This window comes from Denticeps clupeoides, chromosome 1 (genome assembly GCF_900700375.1).
Source record: "Denticeps clupeoides chromosome 1, fDenClu1.1, whole genome shotgun sequence".
NCBI classification, from domain to species: domain Eukaryota; kingdom Metazoa; phylum Chordata; class Actinopteri; order Clupeiformes; family Denticipitidae; genus Denticeps; species Denticeps clupeoides.
Window position 1 is genome coordinate 26,734,785 of NC_041707.1, and position 20,078 is coordinate 26,754,862.

The following is a 20,078-nucleotide window of genomic DNA, read 5'->3' on the forward strand; positions in this document are numbered from 1 at the left end:
ATTACCAAATACAATCATTTAAATTGAAAATATGTGACATGTGTCGTGACCGTAAGGTTACTTATTGCTTCCACTTTGTCCACCCCAGACACAGGCAACATGCAAAGTATAATTCAAACAATACACTTTATTTAATATTTAAATAACATCTGACAAAATGCATGTTGGGGGCGTAGGAGAATAACACTGCCAGGAACGGTTACACCTCACTAGTACTGCCGGGTTAAAGCCACCCTCCCCGGTACACACAGCAAATCGTGACAATTCAGAGTACACGTACAAACCCACAATTCATCAGAAATCGGAGATCACACCAAACACATGTTTTCAAACCGCAAGTGAAGCACCACAAATGCACATTTTAAGAGGGTTGGGTGGGTAATAAAATCAGTATGGTGACAAACCAGGCTGGTTATCTTAACCCCCATACACACAGCATTACTAATTATCTAAAACATATACCTATATAAAAATACCTATCTAATAAGAAAAGATCTTAAAAATACTGGTCGGCTACCCCCGACCAGTATGAAAACTAGTCTACCCAAACCCATGAAACGAAGAAAAAAAAAAAGTGTTCTTTTAATTGTTTATTAATAAGTGTTCACACATCGGTCTCCGCGCGCTCCACTCCGCAGCTGCGCTGGATCACGCAGTCCAGGATCCCGCGAACACGCCCACGTCGCCCTCTGGAATACTCGGCGACAAGCTCCGCCCAGTTCCCGGCCAGGCCGTATGAATGAAAACGCAACAAGAGCAGGCGCCGTTCCACTGTCCACGCTTCCTTCCCTCATCGGCCGCCGTCGCTATACGCCGATCCAGCTGCAACACAAACACCGTCGGGCTGCTCAGTGGAATGATTCAGGTCCACATACAATAACGCGTTAACCGGAAAGGACAACTCCGACGTCCCTTTGCGGGGTACTTAGCTCGCGTTGTCGGTTACTGGTTGTAGCACCGCTGGCCGCTCCGCCCTCCACTACGCCGCCGGTCACGGTCCGGCGTCTGGGCGCGCCGCCGCCGTTCGCACCGCTGGTGACGTCACGAGTCCCGGTTCCGGCTCCTCGTCACCGTTCTCTCCGCTTGGCGCCACGATGCAAGGTGGGCCCTATTTATCAGGCATACAAACCTACCCACAACCAATACCCAGTCTCCACCAATTACTCCATCAGAGTCATTGAGAACCAGGCTGATTCAACATACATGTCCCTGGTAGGGACCTAGCCAGTCATTATTAGTGTTCATTTAGTCCAGGATCCACCCAACGAGCACCAGTTAGCAAAATCCAAAACAAATTACAACCCACAACACTGCACTACAAGCCGCTGTACTTGACATATGACAAAGTCAAATGTTTTCAGTGAAACATTTTAATTACATCCAATGACTTCACAGTAGTTGCATTTTGGCATATGGCCGCATTTTTACGTGGATCATGGATCATGACTGTTACAACTGAGGGGGTAATGGAAATAATGGACAGCAATGGTAGGTAGAAAGGAACACAGTTTAATAGGAATGGGCATAATCAAAGCCACCACGCCTTGTACTGAAGACAATTCCCTCTGGTTCTGCCTTATGTAGACTGTGGCTTGCCACTGCTGCCTGTGGTTAAGTTATAATTACAATGCAGGTGACTTTTGTTGCCCTTTAATTCATTTCAATGTATCCAAGTTTCAATATAGGGAAGAATAATGTTGCTATCTGGAAGAATGATGTTGTCAAATCTTATTTTTGTTCCTTGTGAAAAATTGCATAGAACACAAACATGAAGGTAAGGCCAATGCATGGGCGATTTACATGGACAGTCCCAGGCAAATGCACCTGCCTCAGAGGACACATCTTCAGTTTCCTTTTTCAACCTTTAATCAATGAAACTCCTATTGGGGGTCATTTTTCTTCATATGGTCTATTAATGTAACAGACAGGCTGCTTGCACCTATGATGAAGTCAGCACAGAAGCCCATTGAACTTTCATTATCATGCCACACATGGAGACAAATGGTCAAATGACAGACAAAATGAAGAAGGATGACCTTTCCGTATTCCCCGATCTATTTGTTTGCCTACCCTTAGTACTTTAAGCAGTTGAAACTACCCTCCATGTGAATTCTGTAAATCTTTAGGTTTGCATTGTTTTTGGAACATAAAGGTTAAAATTTCACACAGATCAGAAAAAAATTAAAACATGAAACAAATAATTATATTAAATTCATAGTCATTACTTACAGGATTCCATGTATGATCTTTTCAGCAGTCACAGGCATGAACATCATCATCTGAGATTTATTCATAGAACACACTGGCTCAAAAATGATTAAGTAGGAAATTACAGATGCATTGCATTGACTGCTTTTCACTTGGAAAGATTAGACTATCTCAGCTCTTAGTGTGGTGATCTTAAGAGAAACTCTAGGGATGTTTAATGGAGCCTGTCCTCTTGTTAGTGGTGGCTCAACCTTAATCCTTTAATTACACATTTTCAGTAACTGGTCAGTGGATCTGCACACCTTAGATGTGGTTTAATTTAGAAGTTGGTTAACAAATGCTAATGTGAGGTGAACAGCTAAAATGCCAGATGCCAGGACCTCTTCAAAGCAATAACAGATGCCAGCTGGTTAGCAAAATGGTAAGATAAACTTCAGAATGAATTTATTTTTATAGCTCTTCTCTTGCTGTGTTTGTGCTGCATATGCTACCTTAATTTTCATGTAATATGTTGGGAGGTCAATGGGAATAGCATTCTGTATGTGAAAGCAATTTCTTACATATCATTGGTTTCATTAATTTCAGATGTAGTAAATTGGAGGGTTGGCAAGACACAAGAATCTGCACAGGATGGGAACAAGAAGCAAAACATTGTTAATTGGGTTAACATAGAAGCACAAAGAGCTTCTGTTTCATCAATATATTATATCTTAAAATGATGTCAAACTTTACTTATTCAGATTATTTATAAAATTATAAAATTATCCAAAACGACTAGGGCTCTAGACACTAGAAGGGCAAACTGATTTCGTGTCATGAGTTGTCTTTCTGTCCTCTGAATCTTTTTCATGATCTCAAGTTATCAACTGGTCTCATTAGAAAATAATTTTCTCAAATATATGTTGGTTTTGACAATTTTTCTTATTTTATTATTGTAGTAAATTCTTCTATAGGAATCCATTTGAGGCATTCAAATGCATATTAACTTCATACATATATGGAAGACACGGAAGTTGGAAGTTTAGATTTTTGATTGTCATGGCTTTTATTTTGTATCTATGTCACATAGATGTGGTCACGTGTAGCCAATGACTAACCTGGTTGAGTATTATTGTGAAAACTCTTAGGATAGAGTGCAAGAAGAGGCTGACACGTCCACCATCTTGTCCTAGTGGCTCGCCTCATGTTGGAGCTGCAAGCACTAGATCAGTGGAAAGCAGGAAGACGTGTATAATCAGATGCTTCGCCATTAGACCGACGCCTAGCCAACAGAGAAGAAACTGAGCAAGTAGACATGCAACAGTTAACCCATGTACAAGTAGGTTTTCACTATTTTGTTTTTCTGAATGTAGTTTTATGGAGCCATAGGCCCTTGCAAACTGTCATTTTGAGAAGGACTTTTTCGCAGACTACTGCACACTCAGATATGGAGCAAACTGGGTTTTTTGTCAAGTTGCAAAAGAAACGAGTGAGCATTGAGTTGAACATACAGTCGTGGCCAAAAGTTTTAAGATTGACAGAAATACTGATTTTCACAAAATTTGCTGCTCTTTGTCAGGTGTTTCTGTAGTATACATAAGTATAATTACAAGCATTTTATTGAGGCTTTTATTGACAATTACATTGGCCCATTGTTGGCCCTTTATTAAAACCTCTGCAATATGCCCTGGCATGCTATCAATCAACTTCTGGGCCAAACCCTGACTGATGGCAACCCATTCTTTCATGCCTGCCTCTTGAGGTTTGACCCCAAGATCTCAATTGGATTAAGGTCTGGGGAATTTCCTGGCCATGGATCCAACATTTTAATTTTTTGTTCCCTGAGCCACTTAGTGCTCCATCATGTAGGGCCTTATGAAATCTGTTTTATTTTTTCCTAATTTTCCTAAAGCTATGTGGAGAAAAATAACCTGCAATATAACAAACCACATTTAATCACTGTTAATCACAACCTTTACACTTAAATAATATTACACATTCTTTCTTTTGTAAAATATAAGTGCTTCACATTTGACCTTCACATTTGACCTCCCCATTGGGGAGAGGTGGAATACAAAAAAAGTTGTGCCCACTTGCATAATGAAATGGAACCATGATAATAAAGTCACGATTTGAAAAATCTGAGTGAAATTCCTTAATTTTTGCATATGTTGCATATGCGCGCACGATCAGGCGACTGACTCTGAACCATCATGTTGCTGCGATCTCCAGATCCTGCAGGTTCACTCTCTACAACATTCGCAAGATAAGGCCTTTCCTTTCACAACAGTCTACGCATCTCCTCGTCCGCTTCATTTTCAACAAGCCGAAACACACCCATGTCACAACTCTTCTCACCTCTCTCCACTGTCTCCCGGTAGCTGCTCTCATTGAGTTTAAATCCTTGATGCTTGCCTATAGGGCTGTAAATGGAAGTGCATCCACTTATATCAACACACTATTAGTTAGCTCCACTCTCACACGCCCTCTCAGAGCTGCAAACGAAATGAGACTTTTTTTGGACTCACAATCTATGGAGACCGAATGAGAATTGCTGGTGTCTTCTACTTGTAAGTCACTTTGGATAAAGGCATCTGCCAAGTAAAGTAAAGTAAGTAAAGTGTGCAAAAGTCTTATACACTTTTCTGCATTTTTTAGCGGATTCTGTGTTATTTGTTGGATTCCATGACTTTGTCTGCATTTTCCACATGGCGGAAATCATAGGGCCCTAATCATGCTGGAAAAGGCATTGTTCTTCACCAAACAGTTCTTGGATGGATGGGAGAAGTTGCTGTTGAAGGATGTTTTGGTACTATTTTTCATTCATGGCTGTGTTCTTAGGCAAAATTGAGAGTGAGCCCACTCCCTTGGATGAGAAGCAGCCCAACACATGAATGGTTTCAGGATGCTTTACTGTTGGCACAAGACAGTACTGATGGCAGAGATGCCCCTAGAGAAAATCACTTAAACGCAGTTTAACAGCATATTAGTTTGTCCTTGAATAGAAGTGGCTTCTTTGGTGCCCTTCTTGACATGGGGCCACCCTTCAAAAGTCTTCACCTCACTGTGCATGCAGATGCACTCACACCTCCCTGCTGTCAAACTGATACTCTGAGCAGAGTTGCATTTTTGTTTTGTGACATTAAACTGATGCTAGTACTAAAGAAGAGGATCACACACTTTTTTTTTTTTTCAGTTTATTTGCTGGAGGATAAAGATTTATTTCATTATTCACACAGGAAGACTTTGAAAAGACTGATTGCATTTAAATGTATATATTTGATTTGTGTTTATGTGCAGATCATTTTTTGATTACATTATAAAATGTTTTTTGGGCCTGTTAGTATGACCTGTCGCAACAGGTTTTTGGCCCCCTGCGGGTAGCTGTTGAAGCTAACGACCAGGCCTCATTGAGACTCACGATCCAACATATTGGACGTGTTAGTGCCGCCAACAGGAGACAGGAAAATTTGGAAAAACCCAGAAAACCAAGAAAAAAGCAAAAACAAACATGTCTTGCATTTAAAGTTGCTATGCTAAGATTGAAAATGCTCAGAAACAACAAAAGGCCTTGTTGTTTTGGTTGTTTTGTTGGGGCCTACGTGTCACCCACAATACAGGACCAAATTTGGAAAAGCCACCATGGTTAGACATACAAAGATGGTGTTGTCTCAATGGTGTTGACTGAGGTCTTGACATATGGCTTGCCTTGTCCCAACTTGCCGATCACGGACAATGTTGAAAAAAAAAGGGGGAATATATTTTTTATTTATTTATTTTTATTATAGTCCTTTTTTGGCAATTAATGCAAATACTTCAGCATGCACACTGGCAAGCTATATGGGCAGAGTGTGCATGGCCAAGCTATTAACGCTCAAACAGGGTCAAATCCCCATAGGAATGCATTGAATGCAAATTTTAGCATTGGTAGTATTTTAAAAACACTCCCTTTGACTGAAATGCGCAAAAATTTGGATCTCGCCTCCGGAAGACACCTTTGACTTGTCATTTTGGACCCACCGTCTTTTTCTGGCATCTCACATTTACTATTAACTTTGGCTATGATTATGGTCTTTTGTTGTGCTTGTTAAACGAAAACTTTTGTATGGTGGGTCAGACACACACTCTGAATGAATTGAACCCGCACTAATTTTTCTGGTTGTTCGTGCATCCACGCCCCTTTTTCAGCATTTCCTCCATTGAACCCCAGCAACCACCTACAAAATAAACACAATCACAAATCAGCCACCTTAATACGAACACCTGGTCCTTCAGCTGCTTTATTAAGACCGCTTGTTCCTTCAGCCATTTTATTACAACCGTCTGCTCCTTCAGCCACTTTGTTAAAACTGCCTGCTCCTTCAGCCACTTTATTAAGACCGCCTACTCCTTCTGCCAGTTTATTAAGACATTTTATTAGGATGCCTGTTGCTGCAGCCGCTTTATGAGAACAGTCCACTCCTGCGGCAAAAGCCCAGACAGGCTCATGAAAATTTCTCTTGGAATTTTGGTTTCAACTTTAATTTTATAATTATTATTTCATTTATTCATACACTTGTTGTGTTGTGGTTGGTGGCAAGGAAGGTTGTCACATTCGTATATAGGTGAGTACTGGGACTAAAGCACTGGGCGTGCAGACCTAGCTCTTGCATTGCACAGTCTTCACAAGTAAACTACAGTTGTTCCTATAGTGGGCAGAGTGAAACACCCCTGTCGTGAAAATTTCAACAGATGACAGACAAGAACTGGGCACAAAGGGAACACAGATGATCACATCCAGAATAATCAGATCAACATGTCAGGGAGAGGTCACTGTTATATTTCTACGTCAAGAATGCAGATGAGTATCATCCCACAAATAAACCGTTCCCTCAATCACAAAGGGGTAAGCCTACAGTTAAAATGTACAGCAAACATTACGTCTGGAACATTAAGTCTTTTGAAACTACTGTAAGGTAGTAAAGGTTGCACCGTTTTAATTTATCCATAGAAACTTTGTATTGTCGTAGAACTTTTGTACAGACCAAATGTCTGTACAAATTGTCCGCATGGAATGAGTAGATGGGGTTAAGTCCACAGACAATGCATAGGATAAATGCATAAATAGCCAAATATGTGTTGAGAAGTGTTGAGAAAATAATTACAAGTTACCCTATTGAAATGTAATAGTAATTTAGCTATTTCAGTATTTACAGTATTATATATATATGTGGTAGTAGCCTAGTGAACCGGAAGACCCTGGTTCGAATCCCGCTAAATACCATTGTGCCCCTGAGCAAGACACTTAACCCTAAGTTGCTCCAGGGGGACTGTCCCTGTAACTACTAATTGTAACTGTAAATGTGTGTGTGTGTGTGTGTGTGTTTTATATATATTTATATAGTTTGCAAAGTAATGTAACTTATTAGATTTGATTTTGTAAAATATGCATGAATTGTTAAACATTTGAATTGTTAAACATTTTGAAATTTTGCAACCTGGCAGTGTATTTACCTTACAGTACTACTAAACATTGACTACTGCCAAATACAAATACATGAATTAATATTATTGTAATTTATCAATTTAATAAAGTTAATATAATAACAGGCATCACAAGGTCAGACTTCAGGCCTCATTTTACAGTAAGGACATACAGTGGTAATCTACTGCTAAATCACGGCATTTTTGTAAAATGATGCAGTTGAAATGAATCTCTAAAATCAACCTCTCCTCCAGCTTGGTTTCAGAGCTGCTTCAATGCTTTGTTTCTACTGGTGTTGACACAATGCATCACAACATGGAAAGGTCAAAGTTCAACAAATGTATCTTTGACCACAATGTGTGCAGAAACTCTAAATGCTAATAATTTTATGTTTATTTGGAGTCTGTTTCTTTCTTTTTCTGACATCTCTTTAATTTATAATGTCAGGTGCTCATCTGTTATTGTTATTCAGACACTTTTCCAATTTCAGGCTTTTGCTTCGCTTTAGACGGTATGCAGCATTTCAAAATAAAAGTTCCAAATTGAAAGACAGGGAATGATTCAATATACATTAATATTGTGCCTTCCAGCTTGGTGTCAAACTACATTTGTAAATCCATGTACATCATGCAATTTGACACATGAAAAATCTGTAGATAATATAGTTTGCTGTAGATTATATAGTGGTTTTATTTTGAAACAGTGCATACCATCAAAAGCAAGCAGAAGAGCGACTGTATTACTCAGCATTTTCACAATGTATCTGCTGCAGCAATTAAAAACCCTACATGTTAATTAATAAGAGGCCATCTTTTTATGTTTGTAAGGTCAAATGTGGACAATGAAAAGCAAAAGATAAGATGCCTGCAAACTAATGTAAATTGATTTCAAGTCAGTGAATTGTGTAGCGTTGTGGCATATAACATAACATTATATAATTTAAATAATAGTATGATGTGACGCCACATAACTGGGAAACTTTATCTTGCCCACAAGTCCAGAGTTGGCAGGTAGGATTACTTAATGTGTGAACATTATTACAATTAATATAATGAATACTGTGAATATTTAGTTAAAAATTCTGGTATTGTTGAAAGGGTGGTTCTGTTTATGTTCATATTGGAAAGTTTCAGGAAATCTTTATTTCAGGTGGCAACTAGGTGCAACTGTCATTTGTTAGGGACAGAGGGGCAAATGGCTTTTTAACAAATTCCACGAAATTTTGGATTCTTGTGAAGTCACAATGCATGTTTTATTTTAAATATGCTCCTTGCAGAGCCCACCGGTGCATTTTAAATTCATACAGCGTTAATAACTGCAGTTTCACTGTCACGTCTCGGAGTCCAAAGGGAAAAGAAGAAACAGAAGCCAGATTCTTAATAGACGCAAAAGAACATGGCTCAAGCACCAACAGGAAACAGGGGGATGGGTACTAACCCGAAGACATGTCTCTTAAAGACAGAAACTGAAAACAAACTCAAAGCTAAGTAACAGAATCCACATGAATGACCTGCATAATCATGATTAATTTGCTCCAGATTTTCTCCAGAGATTACTCAGGACTCCATGACTACATGCCCTTGCACCGGATGTAACGGCCCAATGGCCTTGGGGGCATCACATTCACTGTTTGTGTCTTATTTATTTCAAGATGAGGCACATTTTCCAAGGAAGCACTTTGCAGCTAATATGTATAAAATTTACAATAACAAAGATTCTTTGCATTTCAATGCATTTACATTTACTGCATTTATCAGACGCCCTTATCCAGAGCGACTTACAATCAGTAGTTACAGTGACAGTTTCCCTGGAGCAACTTAGGGTTAAGTTCTTGCTCAGGGCCACAATGATAGTAGGTGGGAATTGAACCTGGTTTTTCGGGTTCATAGGCGAGTGTGTTATCCACTAGGCTACTACCTCCCTCCCTACCTCCTCTACCTCCCATTTCTGTTTGAATTTAGTATTAGAGTACCTGTTTCAGAAAGCAGGTTTAGTGAATACAGAAAGCCTGTTCAGCCTAACTCTGAAAGTTACTGTGGCAGTCTATTAATCTAATTGCTTGCTCGCAGGTTTTACTCCAGTAACCCAGAGTATCTCCAATTCAAACATTCTACCAAACACCACTAGAGCTGCCCTGCTGGATGGACCCCAGGAATATCAATAATAATTTTATTATTCATGTTGTTATTAATAATTGTTTAGACTGGAAAGAAAGATTTGATACATGGCACACACAATTCAATAAAATTATTGTTTTGTGTCAAACAAGTCGATGACAGAAAAAAGATTACGTACTCTGTGCTTGAAGTGATTTACATTTACGGTATTTATCAGACGCCCTTATTCAGAGCGACTTACAATCAGTAAGGGATTACTTACAATCAGGGACAGTCTCCCAGGAGCAATTTAGGGTTAAGTGTCTTGCTCAGGGACACGATGGTAGTAAGTGGGGTTTGAACCTGGGTCTTCTGGTTCATAGGCGAGTGTGTTACCCTCTAGGCTACTACCACCTTGAGACACTTATGGATGGGGTCCTTGAAATTTTCGAAAGATTTTGTTACAAGTAGCAAAATAACATAAAGAATTCCAGGGTGCCTTTTCAATGGTTGTGGCTGTATTTTACCCAGACTCAATGCTGACATTTTCTGATTGGCTATTTTCTAGGCACTTTCCTACTGGCCAATTAAAAAAAGAGACAGGCACTAGGACCCAGTGGAGACGTGCTTGTTTCATAGTGAGGCGCTACTGTGCCTCCAGACGGAGTTGGGTCTGGCTGCAGCCTCTGTGAGGTGTGGAGCTCCATGAAAGCCAGAAACACGTGACCTCAGCAGAGGCGGCCATTGCAGCTGAGGCAAATGCTAAGGGCGCCATCCATCTACGGGGTGCCACAAATGAAGGAAGAAAAAACATTCCACTATTCTTAAAACTAGTTTGAATTAATGTCTCTTAATATGAAAAGAACACAGCAACATGAATCCCACTTACTACCATTGTGTCCCTGAGCAAGACACTTAACCCTAAGTTGCTCCAGGGAGACTGTCCCTGTAACTACTGATTGTAAGTCGCTCTGGATAAGGGCGTCTGATAAATGCTGTAAATGTAATGTAATGTAAATGTAATGTAAATGTAATGTAAATGTAATGTAATGAATTAACCTGCTTTGCAAAGCCGATTGTTTTGTATTTCTTTCTAAGAATTTTAAATTTGCAATTGGTTCTATTGTATGAGTCATTGCTAAAACATTGCAAGCTTTGATCTACAACAGGTGAATTTATATTCCGAGATATTGCCTTCCTCAACCACTGAGTTATTCTTAGATCAGCATAGCATTGACAGCAGGACCCACTCGCATTTCACGAACACCAGAGGAAGATGGCAGCAAAACTGGAAAAGACAAGAAATTGAAACACGTTTCAGTTTGTGTGTGCCTTGTTTTTTCTCTGGAATCCTATAAATATATATTTTCACAAAAGTCTTATCTGAGCTATAAGCCAATTTGTCAACACAAATGCATGCACTTCACCAAAGTTATTGGAAATTATTTTTCACCAGTACTTAACCTTTGAAAAAGCATTGAAGCATGTTCTAGGACTTTGATTTGTGGTTTGATTTACCTTCCTCTAACTCCCAGCCAATCTCAGTGAAATTGCTAAATCAATATGTCTGCTGACGAATGTGTTTGTTGACACACCATGTGACTGAAGTTGAATAAAGAAACACTTGCTGATTCCTACTTAACAATACATTTGTTCCTAATAATGCAGACATTGTTAAACCCGGCACCTGTTAGTTTCATGTTTTATTGATCTAATTGCAGATAAATAATGTATTTTACACATGTTACTACCTGTTTTCATAGTTTTTGTTGAGAGGACAATCTGTCTTTGGGAAGGTGAGATGCTGACAAATAATGCATATTCTTAAAAAATGTGAGAGAGACAAATGAGCAGAAAATGTGCTATGAAGATATTTGGCTGTAAAAATAGCAGCCAATGTTCTTTTGCAAAAACAATGTTTTGCAAATATGCCATCCTTTGCTCAAAAAAATCTGACATAACCAAAACAATATCATATGTTTAATGCAGGGGTAGTAGAATAAAAAATTATAGATCTTTGATCAGTGAATGCATACAATATCACAGTGCAGGCTTATTTCTGAAAGAAAATATACACTGATATCACCTATTAGAACTCAGGACAGAGTTTTTCTCTTATATTTTTGTTCTTGTCTGCATTTGTGAGAGTATCCCGATTGGTTAGTTTAGGTGGGAATAAAAGCTAGCAATTGACAAATGGACCTATGGTCCTGGTCAATACCATAGAGCTAATGCTGGCCTCAGAGAAAAAAACTGCAGCATGACCGGGGAAGAACAGTGTTTCAAATGGCCTTTAATTGGGTACAACCTCAGGATGGCTGCTTTATGTGTGAAATAAAGCAGCATCTGGTGGAGGGAGAGGAAGATATCGGGGACAGACTCTGTAAGGAACACTGTCGTTTTTATACAGCAGTGCCTAGCACTCCCTTCAGGGCTGTAACTAATTGGTATAAGGTGAAATATCTCTGGAATATAATGACCCTAGGTTACTCCTTGTGTGCTAGGATCAGCAACACAGGGAAAAAAGGAGATACGGATTCCATGACACACCCGCTCATCTTTTGTTGTGCTCTACACAAATGCAGCACAGCTAAAAATAACTGAATGCACATACTATAAAAGCACAGACTCTTATCTTAAGAACTTATTTCTGTTCTTCACCTTCTGAACCTAATTCATGCTGTGCAATGAAAGGACTGATAGTAGTTTAAATCCAGCTTCTGACATGCAGATTGATCCTGTAGTGTAGTAATCCCAGATGAGTGAAACAGAATGACAAATAAAAAGAAAATTATAAAGGTTTGGAACAATTTCAAATTAAACTGAAATATGTTAATCATTTCTACAAGAGGAGTCCTGCTCAATCACTTTTTTAAAATCAGCATCAAAAAGCTATAACCCAACAGTTTTGTAGTTTTCATCACATTTATCTTTTTACATAGATACAAGTTGATCAAGACTGACAAATTGTTTTGTAAACTGTATATTAAAACGAACATTTTGTGTGTGTTACATTGATCTTATCTGTTTTTAATGACCATGACTGCTTCCTTAAGCATGTCTGTTTAATTCTTTAATTAAACACAATTAGGTGAGCCTGTTCTCTTTCTGTTTTACACATATTAAATTCTTCTGAGCCTGGTTTTCCTTTTTTTTCTTTGACTGCATGTGTGCATATCTCTGTGACCTCTACGGCTTGCCATCTGCTCAGTTTTTCCTTTTTTCCTATGGTAACTGTTTGCAAACACTAAGTGTCCACTCTGTCTACATTGATCCTAATGTGCACACTAACAGAAGTTTCCTGTAAGCCTATTTGTCTTTGAAAACTGAGTCCTACCTCCCTTAAATGTGTTTGTCTAGTGAGAAATGTTGTTAGGTAGCTTGTGTGGCATTAATAGCAATCAAATGCATGACCTTCACTATTATCTCTGATAATACGATATTCATATTGGTTAAGGAACAAAGATTTATATATTTACACAATGTTTTGACAATATTTCGACAATATATATATTTGTATGCATGATGCTTTTTAACTGAGCTTGAAGGATGTTTCTCAGAATAATGTTGCAAACAGTAATGTTTTCTTTAGTAGGGGAACTGTAATCTGCCCTGTGATATTGAAATCCCACATTGTCACAATGTCAAAATATGAACACTAAATACATGTTAAATAAAATTCTGTTCTTGACCATTTATAGGTATTCCAGCTCAGCTGTGTATGACCATTTTCTGAGACACCAGTCTATGCAGCTAACTTTTTATGTGGACTAATGCCTTATGCCCTCCAGCAGTCCAATCCATCCGAATGTCTTATCACATGCCCTCCAACTCGCCTCCATAACCCAGGAAAGTGCACACATTGACAGAGCTCCCAGGAGTGTGCACTCTTTCTGTCCATATTATTCTGTTCCCCATTTCTTTTCGCTTTTCCCATTTCTGTCGCAAGTGAAGTGCTTTGGTCGTGTTTCACCAACGTGTAATGTATAGGTCTTTACAGGTTGTGTACAGTACTCTCCTTAAATGTGCCATTCAACAGGGGAAATGGGAACACAGCATAACATGGATTTGTGTCAGATTCTAAACCCACTTTGGTGCTACAAAGTGACAAAGACCAGATACGAAGACATATTTCACCTGCCAAAAAGAAGAGTGAGGTACACAGAGGAATAGAACATCTGGTTCTCCATTGTAGGCTAGAAGTCCAAGTATTAACCTGACTCTTCTTGGCTTGAACTATCCACTATCCACAGTGCCTTAACTTTAAGAATTCTAAAATGTTACAGTGTGACATTTCAGAGACATGATTTTGAAGTGTGGGTGCACTTTGAATACTCATCTACTTAAAGATTAAACCTACATACTTAAAAGTACATAATGTACAGCCCCAAAACCTGCCGGCACTGGGAGATGTGGTTAAGCACAGAAAATGTGTGCACAAATGGATAAAGATGTATCTGACACAATTGTTACTTTAATGTTGTTTCTTAAAGGCACCTCTGTAGCAAACACTCAGTGCCTCAGAATTAATAATCACACACCAGTCGCATAAACAATATCACGGCTAATCAGTACAAACGAAATGTAAATTAACAAATTAATGAGACTATTAAATAAATTTGTGAAATATATACATTCTCATAGACCATGCCTTTAAAAAACAACAATAAAATCCTACTGCTCACCTGTATTCCATGATCAGAATATAGTTCTGTCAACTTTCGAGTTTGGGGACGCACTTGCAGACATCGTACAGTCGTCGTACAGGGAGTCGGCGTACAGGGAGAGGACACTGGAAAAGCTGGGGAGGATGACCGGAGGAGCTTGGCCGTTAAGAGGGAGGCCGGAGGTGAGTGGGAATGGGAGTGGAGTAGTGGATGTGCCACAGGGCAGCAGGGAGGTCTGGCTCCATGGGAAGCAGCGGGGAAGGAGGCAAGGGGATGAGGCTGGGGTGGACCGAGTTCAGTCTGTGTGCCTAACAATGCACAAACATTGTACTAGGAGTTATTACTCTGTTTATTAACTTTGGCCATGCAGAGATGAAGCAAAGACAGCAGGCCCCTTAATAGGCTTGTGCTACACGTTTCTTTAAAACTACTGCTGCACATTTTCTTAAAAACAGAGGTTTTCATCCCACAAGCAGTGTTTATTTATGCTTATTTAAAAGTCCCTTATTATTAAACATTTTTTTCCTTTTACTATAGCTCTTAGTGGTCTCCTAATACTATAGCTGAAGCCTCTTTCCGAAATTTAGCTGTGGTGCAGAATTACAGCCACTTTTAACCAGTCACACAATGCGATTCCCCAGGATTGTTTTACATTTTACATTTACGACATTTTTCAGACACCCTTCTCATTACAATCAGTAGTAACAGGGACAGTCCCCCTGGAGCAATTTAGGGTTAAGTGTCTTGCTCAGGGACACAAAGGTAGTAAGTGGGATCTGAACCTGGGTCTTCTGGTTCACAGGCGAGTGTGTTACCCACTAGACTACTACCACCCACATTTTGGTGTGTGTAGCTTTAAATGCATTTGAAGAGGAGAGAGGCAGAGGAGAAGGAGAGTGGCCTATAGAAGTGAGCTGGGATTCATGGAAATTACATCATCAACAGTGAGTTATTTTTTTATTTTTTTTGCTGCGTTGTTTTTGTGTTTTTCCCCAAAAAATTTAATTAACCCACTGGTCCAGGACAGTCTTTCATGACAGAACTAAAAAAGGACATTTGCGCTTATTTTTACATCCAGTCACATTTCCAAGTTTTCAAGCCAGGACGGTCAGTGGAGTAACTTTTTTAGGGGAGGAGTGGGAAATTATTTGGGCAGACAAAGAATGGGAAAAGGGAGTTAACCCGTATGATGACATAAGGGGACAAATCCACCAGTTCACCATGTTGTGAGCCTGTTGTCCCCACTTTTACCCAATGTGGCGTTATAGGTAGAGAGGAAAAAAGGGAAAACAAATACATAAAATTGATCTTTTTTTTTTAAATAAATGGATTGTTTAATTTTATAATATGTTAATTCGATGTCCATTGCTTTTGGATATTAGGTCTTTGCATTTGCTAAAGTCAGCTCTTTTGCCTCTGAATATAGTTGTTATGGCCACCGCCCAGCCTCCAGTCCACCAGAGGGTGCACTAAGGACCATGCCCTGGACTAATAGGAAGTATGCCACACCCACAAAACTGGACAGTATAAAAGGGGCAAGCAAGGGCAAAACACTGCAAACTCATTTGTCATCCTTTGTGTGACTGTCACGATGGCTGGACATGGCAAGGAAGGAGGACACATACGCACGATGGGAACCAGTGGTAATCGCCTTTGGTAGTCGCCAGTTCCCTGCCCAAGTCCATGCCATGTTTTTATCATTTCCCCAAGCTGTCATCCTTAGTGTGACTGTCACGATGGCTGGACATTAATATTATCAGACTGTTACTGCTGTTTTTTGTGTTTCTTTTCCCCCTTACAATTGTATAGTTAATGGAAGTTAATCCACATTGCCTATCCCTTTAGTGCATACATATATCTAAAAATATCTGCTCAGATTAAGGAACACCAAATATTTCTGAGGAAGGGTATAAAGGGCAGCATGAGAATATTTTCCAATTCAGAATGTTAAATCATTTTTTTTGATTGACACGTCTTAAAGAAAACTGGCTGAGCATAACGGTCATGTTAGTGGAGCTCTCATAGGTTTACTTAGAGGCAATTAATTACAAGATACTACCAGGGTGGTAGTAGCCTAGTGGGTAACACACTTGCCTATGAACCAGAAGACCCAGGTTCAAATCCCGCTTACTACCACTGTATCCCTGAGCCAGACACTTAACCCTAAGTTGCTCCAGGGGGGACTGTCCCTGTAAGTTGCTCCAGGGGGGACTGTCCCTGTAACTACTGATTGAAAGTCGCTCTGAATAAGGGTGTCTGATAAATGCTGTAAATGAAAATGATATGAACCCTTAAGTGATTCGGAAGTTCACAAGAGAATAGTGAACTGATTGAATGAATTTGAATGAAACCCATCACCACAAACTGAAAGACGTGCATTTATTATGGCATTTTTATTGGAATAATTTATTGTACAAAATCTGATCAGCCTGACATAAAATGCAAACTGCACACTGTAGCATCATTCATATATCACGGCTTACTGATACTGCATGCAGTATCCATTTATGATGTTGTTGATGATGTTGATATGCACATTCTTCTTATGTTGTAAGTGACCCAGATTGCAGTTTCAGTCTAAATAAATCTCAGCCTCAGTGTCACATAAACAAATAAAATAATTTCATGCAGAGGAATTCTTACACATCATTATCCTCTAATTCACCATGTTGTACACCATTGATGCATCAAAGGTCAAATACAACTGAAACTTTTACGTCATTCTCTTTACCCACAAATCAGTTATAATAATTCTGGGAGCATATACTATGGAAATCATAATCATATTTGTACAATCTCATATCCCATAGTGAAACTGTCATGGTGGGGGTAATGGAGGACCCAAACGCAAGCATTTTAACACAAAACAGATTAATTAAAGAACTAAAACCAACAGTGTTTACATTTACATTTAAAACATTTGGCAGACGCCCTTATCCAGAGCGACTTACAATGTGCTTCCATGTTACAATCAATGAAGTGCTCAATTCTGGTTCACTAGGACCCACAACTATGAATACAATCTTTTTATTCACTACGTTGTAGTTTCTATACATAAGTCAGACAATAAGAAGGTTACAAATTAATCTAAATATTCTCTTGAATCTGATGCGTGCAGCTACTGGCCAGTGGAAAGAACGTAGCAGAGGGGTGGTGTGGGAGAATTTGGGAAGGTTGAAGATCAGTCGTGCTGCTGCATTTTGTATTAATTGTAGAGGTTGTATGGTACATACAGGTAGACCAGCTAGAAGGAAGTTGCAGTAATCCAGTCGTGAGATTATTATGGACTGATTATTTCACCTAACGAGCCTATTCAAGGCGCGAGTGAGCTGAAACCAACCTGGAGGATAAATTTGTTGGCAAAAGCCAACTTCCCCCAGATTGACAAAGTTCTGTGGATGCAGCATGAAATGTCTCTATATTAAAGAAAAAAAGTCCAGCTGCCATGACTCAACTTTCAGACAAATTCACCTGGATGACTGAGAATCTTCACAGACATATTTGCATGCACTATGGGACAGAAACCCTGAAGTTGGTACGGGAATATGAAAAGCCAGCAAGAAAGGTTGCAGACTACAGGAACCACCTATACTTCAATCTCAGATGCAGACAACAAAACATCACTTGAAACACCTGGAAATGGAAAACGCCATCAACAGGGCAACCTATTACCGCCTTTATCCTGGGGAGACCACCCCCTGCTTTTATGGACTCCCCAAGATACACAAGGAAGGAGCCCCACTCAGACCCATCGTCAGCAGCATTGACTCAGTCATGTATAACATTGCTAGACACCTGGTCACAATTCTGGCACCTTTGGTTGGACACACAGAACATCACATCCACAATTCAGAAGGGTTTACCTCCAAGGTCAGGGAGCTGAAACTGGATACAGATGAAACCATGGTATCCTTTGATGTCACATCACTCTTCATCAGCATTCCCACCACTGCAGCCTTAACAGCTGTAAGATGAAGACTGGAAGAAGACAGCACCCTCACCGCCAGAATCAACCTCAACCCAGACCAGATCTGCCTGCTCGTGGACTTGTGCTTGAGCACCACTTATTTCACATACAAGGGCGACTTCTATAGACAGAGACATGGCTGTGCCATGGCTCGTTTGTGTCACCTATTGTTGCCAACCTGTACATGGAAGAAGTGGAGGAGAAAGCACTGAACTCCATCCCAGGGAGTTCAACATCCCACTGGTTCAGGTATGTGGATGACACCTGGGTGAAGATCAAGAGCCAGGAAGTAAAGGTCTTAACTTAGTGGACACAAACATACAATTCACCAGGGAGGACTCCAAAAATAACCAGCTGGCCTTCCTGGACTGTGCGGTTATTGTTGGGACTGAAAGAAACCTGGACATAGAATTTTACAGAAAACGCACCCACACTGACCACTATCTATTGTTTGACTCACATCACCCACTACAACACAAACTAGGAGTAATCAGGACGTTGCACCATAGAGCAGAGAACATTCCAGCCACAGTTGCCAAAACTAAGGAAGACAGGCATCTGAAGACATAAGGATATCCCAAAGCGGCTGTTAACAATCCTCCTTCAAAAAAGGACCACAGAACAACCTGAATCCCAGGGCAAACAGAAAAAACTGGTCATTCCATACATGACTGGTGTGTCTGAAAGACTGAAAAGAATTTTTGGGAAACATCACATACCTGTCCATTTCAAACCTGCGAACACACTGAGATAAAGACTCATCCATCCCAGAAGAAGAGCAATGTAGTGTATGCTGTCCAGTGCAGTGAAAAGTGCTCCGAGCTGTACATTGGGGAAACCAAACAGCTGCTACACAGGAGGATGGCCCAGCACAGAAGGAGCCTCAGGGCCAGAATCAGTTAAGGACAAGGGACTCATTTTTGAATGAGAATGTTCAAATATTTGACAGAGAAGATAGGAGGTTTGCGAGAGAAGTGAGGGAAGCTTTTCATGTGCAAATCAACAAACCCTCACTCAACAGAGGTGGAGGCCTCAGACACAACTTATCTCCAACATATTTTGCTGCCCTTTCATGCATCCCCTGGAAAATCAGGCCCAATTCACACATCCAACAGGTTGGCCACATTTAACGACCCGCTTAATGTAACATCCACCGACCCCCTTCCCCTGCCTTTGTTTCACTTAACAAGCCTTTTTAAGGTGGGAGTGAGGTGATAACCAACCTGGCGAATAAATTTGTGGGCACAAGCCAACTTCCCTCAGATTGACAAAGTTCTGTGGATGCAGAATGAAACGTCTCTACATTAAAGGAAGAAAGTCCAGTTGCCATGAATCAACTTTCAGACAAATTCACCTGGATGACTGAGAATCTTCACAGATATTATGGACTGAACCAGTATCTGGGTGGCCTGTGTTGACAGATAAAGATTGATTTGTCTGATATTGTAGAGAAGGAGCAGGAAAGATTGCTGATTCGTGAAATAGAGTTGGTTGTCTATTGTTACATCTAGGCTGCATCCAAGATGAGATGTCAGTTAGACATGCAGACATTTTGGAAGCAGCATGTAGATCAAAGGGAGGAAAGTTATGTGTCGTCGGCATAGCAGTGTTAGGATAATGACCTCACCAAGTGATCTTGTGTAGAGGGAGAAAAGTAGAGGAAGTAGTACTGAGCCTTGAGGGACACCAGTGGAGAG

The 20,078-nt window shown here is 40.0% G+C and overlaps 1 pseudogene; it reads left to right on the top strand.

Annotated features, from left to right (window-relative positions):
• The first annotated feature begins 18,017 nt into the window (after nt 1–18,017).
• LOC114800976 (uncharacterized) lies at nt 18,018–19,591 on the top strand (annotated as a pseudogene).
• Nucleotides 19,592–20,078: the final 487 nt, after the last annotated feature.